The sequence below is a fragment of the Suncus etruscus genome, chromosome 9 (assembly GCF_024139225.1).
Source record: "Suncus etruscus isolate mSunEtr1 chromosome 9, mSunEtr1.pri.cur, whole genome shotgun sequence".
In the NCBI taxonomy this organism is placed as follows: domain Eukaryota; kingdom Metazoa; phylum Chordata; class Mammalia; order Eulipotyphla; family Soricidae; genus Suncus; species Suncus etruscus.
Genome location: NC_064856.1, coordinates 25,290,656 through 25,300,764, shown reverse-complemented (window position 1 = coordinate 25,300,764; position 10,109 = coordinate 25,290,656).

Here is a 10,109-nt window from a genome sequence, read left to right as displayed (position 1 = left end):
AGAGCCTCAGTTTCCTCCCTTGAAAAACACACAATCAACCTCAAAGGAGGGTGGAGTATTCAAGGGGATGACCCGAATAACACACTCAACTGATGTCCAGCAAGACCATTTCTTTTCCCTACCTCTGCCCACCAATCACCTCCCTTCAGGGGGAGCTTCACAGGCAGTAAACAGAGCAGCCACAGAGCCTTTGGGGTCCCTGTGCTTGGTCTCATATTCTACTCTGTGGCTGCCATCTGAAAGTCCATCATGATTTTTCTAAACAAGGCATTCCATTCTTCAGTCTTTCTCCACTAAGCTGCCTTCCTTCTTAGAAGCGGAAGGCTTATGTGTTGGAATACCTTGCTTGAATGTTGAAACTTTTGAACCCATTCTTACCCTCTATCATCGTGTGGATCATTTCTCACATCAGCATTTACTTCCAGACCTGTGTCTCTACAGGTCCTGGTTTTGGAGCCTGTGGCTTCATTCACAGTTTCAGACTGGAGAATTCTGCAGCTAATTGCCCCCTCCCTCCCAACTTAATATTCTCCACTTGCAAGAGCTCCTCTAGCTGGAGACTTGGGAGCAGTTAGAGAGCCAGGCAACATACATGAACCTGTGATTGAGGCCTGGACCTAGTCCTTTCGTGCCTGCCAGAAGGAGTCAGGGGATCAAGGAAAGCAACAGTGGAGGATGGAATGAGTGAGGAATGGCATGAGGAGGTGACTTAATACTCAAGTAATTTAGTGAATGAGTGCTGATTAGTGGGACATAGGAAGTGATATGGTGAGTGGGGAAAAGTAAAAAGTGGGTGATTGTAGGGCTGGAGCAATAGCACAGAAGCTAGGGCATGCCTGCTGCATGTAGCAGGCCTGGGTTCAATTCCTGGTATCACATATGTTCCTTGGGAACACCACCAAGAATAATTCCTGAGAACAGAACCAGAAGAAACCACTCCTGAGCATTGCTAGATGTGGCCCAGAACCCAAATAAATAAATTAAAATTTTTAAGTGGATGGTTGATTGAATGTAAAACTATAGTGAGGGGGGATTGGAGAGTGGGGGTATGTGTGGAGGGGAGTGAGTGAGGGGAAGGTGCAGTAAGTGAGTGAATTATGGAGTAAAGAATGGGAGTGAGGGTCTGGAATGATAGTATAGTGGGTGAGGCGATTGCCTTGCATGCTGCTGATCAGAGTTTGAACTACAGCATCCCAGATGGTCCCCAGAGCACCTCCAGGAGTGAGTCCAGAGTGCAGAACCAGGAGTAACTCCTAAGAAAGAAAGAAGAAAGAAGAAAGAAAGAAGAAAGAAAGAAAGAAAGAAAGAAAGAAAGAAGAAAGAAAGAAAGAAAGAAAGAAAGAAAGAAAGAAGAGAAGAAGAAAGAAAGAAAGAAAGAAAGGAAGGAAGAAAGGAAGGAAGGAAGGAAGGAAGGAAGGAAGGAAGGAAGGAAGGAAGGAAGGAAGGAAGAAGGAAGAAAGAAGAAAGAAAGAAGAAAGAAAGAAAGAAAGAAAGAAAGAAAGAAAGAAAGAAAGAAAGAAAGAAAGAAAGAAAGAAAAAAGAAAGAAAGAAAGAAAGAAAGAAAGAAAGAAAGAAAGAAAGAAAGAAAGAAAGCAAGGAAGAAAGAAAGGAAGGAAGGAAGGAAGGAAGGAAGGAAGGAAGGAAGGAAGGAAGGAAGGAAGGAAGGAAGGAAGGAAGAAAGAAAGAAAGAAAGAAAGAAAGAAAGAAAGAAAGAAAGAAAGAAAGAAAGGAAGGAAGGAAGGAAGGAAGGAAGGAAGAGAAAGAAAGGAAGGAAGGAAGGAAGGAGAAAGAAAAAGAAAGGAAGAAAAAGAAGGAAGGAAGGAAGGAAAGAAGGAAAGAAAGAAATAGGGAGGAGAAAAAAGAGGAGAGAGGGAATGCAAGAGGGAAGGAAGAAAGAAGAAAAATGAAAAAAAAAGAAGAGTAGGCAGTTGAGGAGTTGAGGGGATGAATTCATGAGAGAGCAAATCCTGGGCAGGAGTGGAGGCGCCTCTCATTCTTCCAGTCTTCTCTGCCTGCACTTCTGCCTCTCCCCTCCCCGGAAGAGATAAGAACTGAAGTGGATTTGGCAAGACTTTGGATTTAGTAGGCAGCCTGTGGATCTACGCTAGGATAATCTTTTTTCAGTTATTTCTCTCTCAGGGCCACAATTTCCTTATCTGGGAAACGGAAGTGAATCCCCAGACACAAGCTGATTTAGAAGACTGAGGAGCAGCCATAGCTGCAGTCCCTCCATACACCATGGCCTGCCCTGGGACAGCTGATCTGTGCTGTTGAGCTTGGGTATAGTAGTGCTGGGGTGAGAAGGAAAAGACTTGTTTCCAAATTTGGGGATGTGATTGTGGCATAGTCTGGTCTCACTGGTGACAAGACCATCACCTTTCATGGTCACAGATGACATGAGGGTGATTCTGAAGAGGGCTGTCATCAGAAGAGACAGGCCAAAGTGTCACTTCAAGGCCTGTTCCACATCCATATCCCAGAAGAGAACCTACCCATGGCAAGTGACTACACAAATCACCACACACACACACACACACACACACACACACACACCCTCTTTTATTACCTCAGAGGGACTTCCCAGAATTCTATCTGATACCCACTTAGTCCTCACCTACCCATTCAGGAACAGTGACACTGCTGGTCCTCCACTCTTGACTCTTCTCCATACATAGCATCACATAAAACCCATCCTGTGGGCTCTGACTTAGGCTCTTAGCTGACTTTGACTCTCTAGCATAAAATGGTTTTAATGGGGGACTAGAGAGATAATACAGCAAGTAGAGTGTTTGCCTTGCATGCAGCCTATGTGAGTTCAATCCCAGTATCCTGTATGGGTCCCAGAGCACGGCCAGGTGAAATTCCTTAGCATTGCTAGGTATGACCCTAAGAGCATCTCATATGGTCCCTTTAACTAGTCAGGAGCAATTTCTGAGCACAGAGCCAGGAGTAAACCTTGAGCACTGCTGGTGTGACCCAAAAAGCAAAATAAATAAATAAATAAAATTTCTATTAGAAATAAATTAAAGGACAGTGCAGAGAGATAACACAACATAACATGTAAGGCTTCACATGACTGATCTGGGTTCCACCCCATGCAGCCCAGATCCACTGGGGGTTATGGACCCAATACAGGGGTCACTGGCTACCAGCTGCATCATCCGTGAGAATCCAGGCCCAGCTCAGGAGGTTTCAGAGCACAGCCCTGCCCTGCCCACCCAGCCTGCACCTCCAACACAGGGCCTCCTTCCAGTTCCTCAGCACCTGGAGGTCTGAGGGCCTTCAGACTCCCCTTCCTGTACAAGGGTAAGGGTCTGAGGAGGAGGATGGAGGGGGGCTGGTCCCCACACTGGAAGCAGAAGCCTTTCTGAAAACCAGCTGTGACCAGGGCACAGGACTGTGCAGGACAGACATACCCCCTTCTCACTCCCACTATGCCAAAGTGGATATTTTATGGTATCCTCCTTTCATATCCCTACAGTTGTGGGGACAAGTGTCTCCCCATGTTTCATTGATCAAAGCAAGACCCAACGAGGTGGTGTGACCTACCAGGATCACATAGAACAACATTGGGGTAAAGTTGTCATCTGAATCTGTCCCAGAGCTGGGGGTTCCATCACCTCTGGAGTTCAGGAAAGAGTCAAGGTATTGCAGTATCCTTTTCTCCCTCATTTGGGTACCCTTCCCTCAGGAACTTTAGTACCCTCCCCTTCATTTGGGGATCCTTCCCTGAGTCCTGAGGGAGACATCCTTCAGGTGAAGCTCCCCAGGACTTTCCTTCTTCCCAGCTACTCCCCATTCCACTCCCTGCCTCCTCTCCTCCCCCCACTGGCCACCTAGGGCAGCGTTATGGGGAACCTAGGACTTATCAAGACAAAGAACAAAAGTCGTGGGTGAAAGAAGCCAAGAGCCAGTTCCCTCTGGGGTAGGGCCCTCAGCTTCGCCCCTGTGAAATTTCAAATTCCAGTTTGTGGACAAAGTCCTAACTTTCCCACAATATATGTCCGCAAGCCCTGACCAAACTCCAGTCTAGCCAGCAGCAGGCCCGGGGCTGCTGAAACTGGCAGCTGCCTCTGTCAGCTCTCCGAAGAAGGGGTCTGGGCCCCCTGGGATGTGCCAGGCCAGCCCTGCATCCCCACGCACCCCTTGGACAGAACAGCCCCAACTGGAGTCAGCAGTGGATCCATACACTCCCACAGGCAGAGACCAGGTAGGACCTGCTGTATTCTGGGGATCCTGCTGGAACTAGAAAGAATGCCCTGAACTCAGGTCCCCATAACTCAATCCAGTAGGGACTTACACAGGCCTTGAAGTCTGAAATGGGGCAGGGAGAGCGTCAGCCCATACACCCATTTGGTGGATGGGCACACCAAGGCCCCTAGGAAGCAGAGTGAACTACTAATTCTCGGGATGATGGAGCCCCAGACGATGCAGTGGACATGTTCATCAGGGCTACAGGCTGGTGGGGTGTGCTTTGACTGAATGTCTTCTGCCCTCATGGTGCCTGCTATAGAATCAGACTGGGGGGTTTGTTCACGTGATATCTGGGGGTCACAGGGAAGTACTTCCGAAAGACACTGAGGGAAAGGTCTGGAAGGAAACATCATTCAGTGGTTAACTGATAACTGAGACTCGTTCTTGGGCCCCAGGAAGCCTCCTTTTCCCCTCTCCTTGGCATGATGGGGATGCACTTACTTGCCTGCTAATCATTGCTGAGCCTGTTGATTTTGCCTTAAAAAATTAACTGGGCATGAGTTTGCGCTTTGCCTCACCCCTAACCCTGAAAAGGCCCAGGGTGGGCAGGAGGCCCTGGGTTATGCAAGAGGCCCTGCACCTTTCCACGCCTCCCAGGCGCTCTTCAGCAGAGTCTCTCTGCTCAGAGTCCACAGTCAGCCTGCGCTGCCCCTGGTCCGGTCCTAAGCAAATTTGCTCTGTTACCAAAGAGAGATAAAAGCAGTGGGGGGCAGTTTTCCAAATAGGGATGAGCAACGGATACTTTGAGCTTCAGTTCTAGAACTGACAGATTCAGAACTTGGAGTGATGGTGGCCTGTGGCCTCTCACACTGAATTGGGAGACCTGGAGGCCTCCACTGAAAATGCTCCTTTCCACACTGCATCAGAAAGAGGGGCTGACTGCTGAAAAGGGACATTTGCCCCCAGCCCTTTCTCACAATCAGAAAGAAGGAAGATGGAGGTGGATGAGAGAGATGGAGGAAGTGGGAGAAGGGGAAGAGGGAGAGAGATAGGAGTGGAGGAAAAAGCAGAAGTCATCTCAGCAGTCTGAGTCCTGAGGCAGAATAACTCTCTAGAAATCTTAGTGTCAGTAAACCACCTGTTACCCTCCATATCCCTTCAGTTGCTCTCCTGCCGGTTGTCTGGAAGCCCAAATGATTCAGAATCAGCCTCAGGAGACCCTCTAATTACCTGTAGAGGCACCATGTACCCCCACAGGGAGTAGTATTTTAGCCAAACCTCCTGGTACTCCATGAGACCCCTTCCCCAACTCTCTAGTCTCTAGTCTCTCTGAGACATCTGCCCTGGAGAATAACAGGATCTAAGTAGATTAGGTTGAGGTGAGAATCATGTGGCAGGAAACCCAGAGACCACAGTTCCTTTGGACTTAGGGAATTCATTCAGTTCACTCATGAGCCCTTACATTTATGGGTTTAGGTCCAGAGAGGTGAGAGGGCTCCCTTTGGGCACCCTGGTCCCCGAGGTACCCAGTGACAGTGAGTGGTCAGCTGATATGATAACTCTGGATGTGGGCAGCAGCATAGGGAAGGGCTGATGTCTCTGGGCTAGAGCAAATGAGGGAGGGGCAGAGTCTGGGGGAGACACTGTCCCAGGAGATGGGTGAGACTGTGGCACAGAAAATTGATTGGGAAAGGGGCCTCAGGTCATTTGGGGTTAGGGAACTGAGGTGGTTCCTGTCTTATTTCTAGCCCCTCCATACCCCCTGACTATATACACAGACTTGAGGTTGGATGTTGGGGGGGTGGGGGTGTTGCTGCGGGATGATGGTTTTTAGGTCTGGTTTTGAGAAGAGAGATGAACTACATCTTAGTTTCTTCATACCCTTATTCTAAAGAGCCTCCAGGAGTTTGCCTGAAGGCCATTGAGATGAAGTTTTTAGGAAGCCCAAGACTTGCGCCAGCTGAATGGTTATAAACAGTTGCTCAGGTTGCTCAGAGAAATGAGCTTCTCCAGTTAAGGGGTTCTACTTACCACACCAAGCGTCCATGGACACTAAGAATTAGTCTGCCCAAAGAGGGGCACCTCTTACTTCTTCTTATAAAGAAAAGCCTCAAATGATCAGGACCTAGCTTGCTCTAGTCACGGCATGACCTTGGAAAGGTCACGCTCCTCCCTGCTTGGTTTCCCAGTCAAACAGTTTGCTGGCCTAAAGCAGAGATTCAACCATGCTGTAAAATTAGAATCACCCAAGGCCTTAAAAAACCCACAAGAGGGGCCCGGAGAGATAGCACAGCGGTGTTTGCCTTGCAAGCAGCCAATCCAGGACCAAAGGTGGTTGGTTCGAATCCTGGTGTCCCATATAGGTCCCCTGTGCCTGCCAGGAGCTATTTCTGAGCAGACAGCCAGGTGTAACCTCTGAGCACCGCCGGGTGTCACCCAAAAAACAAAAACAAACAAACAAACAAACAAAAAACCCACAAGAGACCCAAGGGTTGAAGGGATATGGCACTTTGCCTTACACACAGCCAAACCAAGTTGGATCCCCGGCATCACACAAGTTCCCTGACCCCCAGCAGGAGTGATCCCTGAGCACAGAGCCAGAAGTAAGCCCTAAGCACTTCTGGATGTGGCCCCCAAACCAAACCAACAACAACATGATACTGCTAAAGTGAGCCTAGCACAAACTGTAGGGGCAGAAGGGGAAGAAGCAGCCTAACCCATGTTGGGGTGATCCCAGAACTAAGATTCACTTGGAGTGGGGCACCTGATGATGTGCCAGAAGGCCGAGGTGTGTGTGGGGCTGTCCTGGGAAAGAACTGGGAGCGCCCTCAGAGGCAGTAGGGCCATGACAGGAGTTCGGCATTGGGCCAGCAGAACAGTGATAGGAGGCTAGCAATCTGTACTGCACATGCGTAGAGAAAGGGCGCCGCTTCCTGGGTGCGGCTCAGCAACAGTACTTTGGTTGGCATTGGGTCGCAGGACAGTGATAGGAGGTTACTAACCTGCACTGCACAGGCACGAAGCATCGCAGCTTCCTTCTTAGTTCCAAGAACCAGGACTTTGCTCAGGGCCCAGAGAGAAGGGCTGAACCCACAGCACATATCCTCTCTGCTTCTGGAGCCAAATCCTGACACTGTGGTCTCAGTCCTGACTAAAAACCCCATCTTCTTTTGAGAGTTACATCCTAGTATGAAGGGCCAGAGTGTGGGTTTTATTCTTGGTTGATATTTTATCAAAAGTGCTGCATTTTGGACCCGAGAGATAGCACAGAGGTAAGGCGTTTGCCTTAGATGCAGAAGGACGATGGTTTGAATCCCGGCATCCCATATGGTCCCCCGAGCCTACCAGGAGCGATTTCTGAGCTTAGAGCCAGGAGGAATCCCTGAGCGCTGCCGGATCTGACCCAAAAACCAAAAAAAAAAAAAAAGTGTCACATTTTATTTTTGTTTGTCTTGGTGCCAAGGATGAACCTCAGGGCCTCATATACTTGAGACATGTGCATTACCATAAGCTATGATGTCTCCAGCCCAGAAACTTTTAAACTTATTTCCAATGCCATCTTACATTCCCTTGGTTCAAAAAACAAAATATGCCAGAGATAGTGTGGCAGGGAAGGCACTTGTTCTACATGCATCTGAGCTAGGTTCAACCCCTGGTACTTTAACATAGCCCCCTAAGTATGGCCAGGAGTAAGCCCTGAGAACTATCAGGTATGGCCCCAAATCAATGAGTAAGGAAGCACTTAAGTCTCAGCTGCCTCAGTCCCTCATCATCAGAGGAAGCCACTTCTAAGACAGCAGGTAGAGCACTCTGCCTTGCGTATGGCCAATCTGGGTCAATTCCCAGTTTTCCATATGATCTCCCAAATCCTCCAGAAATGATCCTTAGTGCAGAGTAAGGAATAACCCCTGAGCACTCCATCCTACCACCCCCACTCCCCAAAAAACCCAGAACTTTGTTCTCCATCTTCCAAGATTTCTTCACACACTCAGGCAGCAATGAGGGCACTGGATGACCTCACTCCAGCTTCCCACCACCCCATGCTTTGGCACCAGCCTTGGTTCATTGGAATGTGGCTCCTGGAGGCTGCTTCTTAGCAGCTGGAAGCCAGCAGGAGGAGAGGTGACCCTTTATGTGGGGTGGGGGACCATCTCCACTGACTCTGTGCTAACCCATGGTACCATCTCACACTGCAGGGCCACCCTCTCTCCAAGAAGGCCTGGCACAAGGCCAAATGAGGGTATCTTGTGTGCCCCTTTGGTGCTCCAACCCCCAGTGTCATGGAGAGGAGTGAGAATGAACATGTCCTAATGTCCCTAAGTCATCCAGATGGTGACCCATCAAGACAGTGACCCAGCAAAATCCTTGTAAGGGACAGTTAGGGCCTGGCGACCCTCCAGTGATGTGAGATCTGCTAGAAACTCAGTTAGTCTGGTTTAGGCAGGGCTGATGAGGAGAGAAAAAGGGGGAGGAAAAGGGAGTATGAGGAGGAATGAGGAGAGGAGAGGAAAACAATATGGCCAAAGGGACAGGCCCAGAGAAGAAATAGAAGGATCCCATTCCTGGGGCTCAGTGAGGTTCTAGAATTCCAGACAGAGGAATAAGGACATTTTAACCAAATAATGTTTGCCTTGCAAATGACTAATGGGTTGATCCACACAGTCCCCATATGGTCTCCTGATCCCCTCCAGGAGTAAATCCTGAGCACATAGCCAGGAATAGGCCCTGAGCACCCTTGGGCATGACCCAAACACTGAAAAAAGATGCTTTTAAATGTTTGCTGTTTAAGCCATCTGGGCTTCCCACTGTACTCTCCGCCTCTTCCAACTTACTTCATAAAGTCAATTTCAAACTTCGCGCCTCAATTTTCCAAGTGCCAAAAGGGAGTTAGGTATCATGCTTGGAAAGCTTGAAAGTCCCCCAAAGACTGCAACATGCCTTCAGTGGATTGTGAGGACAGAAAAGGTAGCTCTGCTCTGTGCCCCATTCTGACTCCTACTCTTGGCTCTGACTCTCACACCCTCTACTCCCAAGTGGTGCTCCTCAGCAGAGAAGTGCTGGCCAGAGTCTAGAAAAGTCCTCCTGCTGCTGTGGAGTCCTGTTTTGTTTCTTCCTTTTTGGAGCCACATCTGGCAGTGCTCAGGGGTTACTCCTGGTTCTGCACTCAGGTATTACTCCTTTCGTTGCACGGGTGGCCATCTGGAATGCCAAGGGTTGAACCTAGGTCAGCTGTGGGCAAGGCAAGCTCCCTACCTACTGTTCTATTACTCTAGCCCAGGGGTCTTCAAACTACGGCCCGCGGGCCACATATTGTATTTATTCCCATTTTGTTTCTTCACTTCTAAATAAGATATATGCAGTGTGCATAGAAATTTGTTCATAATTTTTGTTTTTACTATAATCTGGCCCTCCAACAGTCTGAAGGACAGTGAACTGGCCCCCTGTTTAAAAAGTTTGAGGACCCCTGCTCTAGCCACTGATGTGGGATCCTGAAGATAGTTGCCCCTTCCTCCCTGGAAGACCAAAGCTCTCTGTAAACCACACACACACACACACACACACACACACACACACACACACACACACACACACACGGCCCATTCAAGGAATTAAACATAGGGTTTAATTGGGGATCCCCAAGACAGTCCAAACAGGGACCAGAGACACAGCTGCCTGCATATCTGAGTCCTGCCTGGTTCTGAGGGGCCCCAGGAAAATCAGCAGTGCCCTGAGCCTCATTATCTTCCTCACCCCATGGGGTTACATATGCTGGCCCCAGAGCTTTCCTGGAAAAGTAGGTCAGGTGCAGTTTGCAGCTCTGACATCATTCTGGGCATTTCACTTCTCTAAATGCAGCTTTCCTCATCTACACAGGGGCCCCTCACCTGGTCCTGTGTGTGGCCTTGGGTATTGGT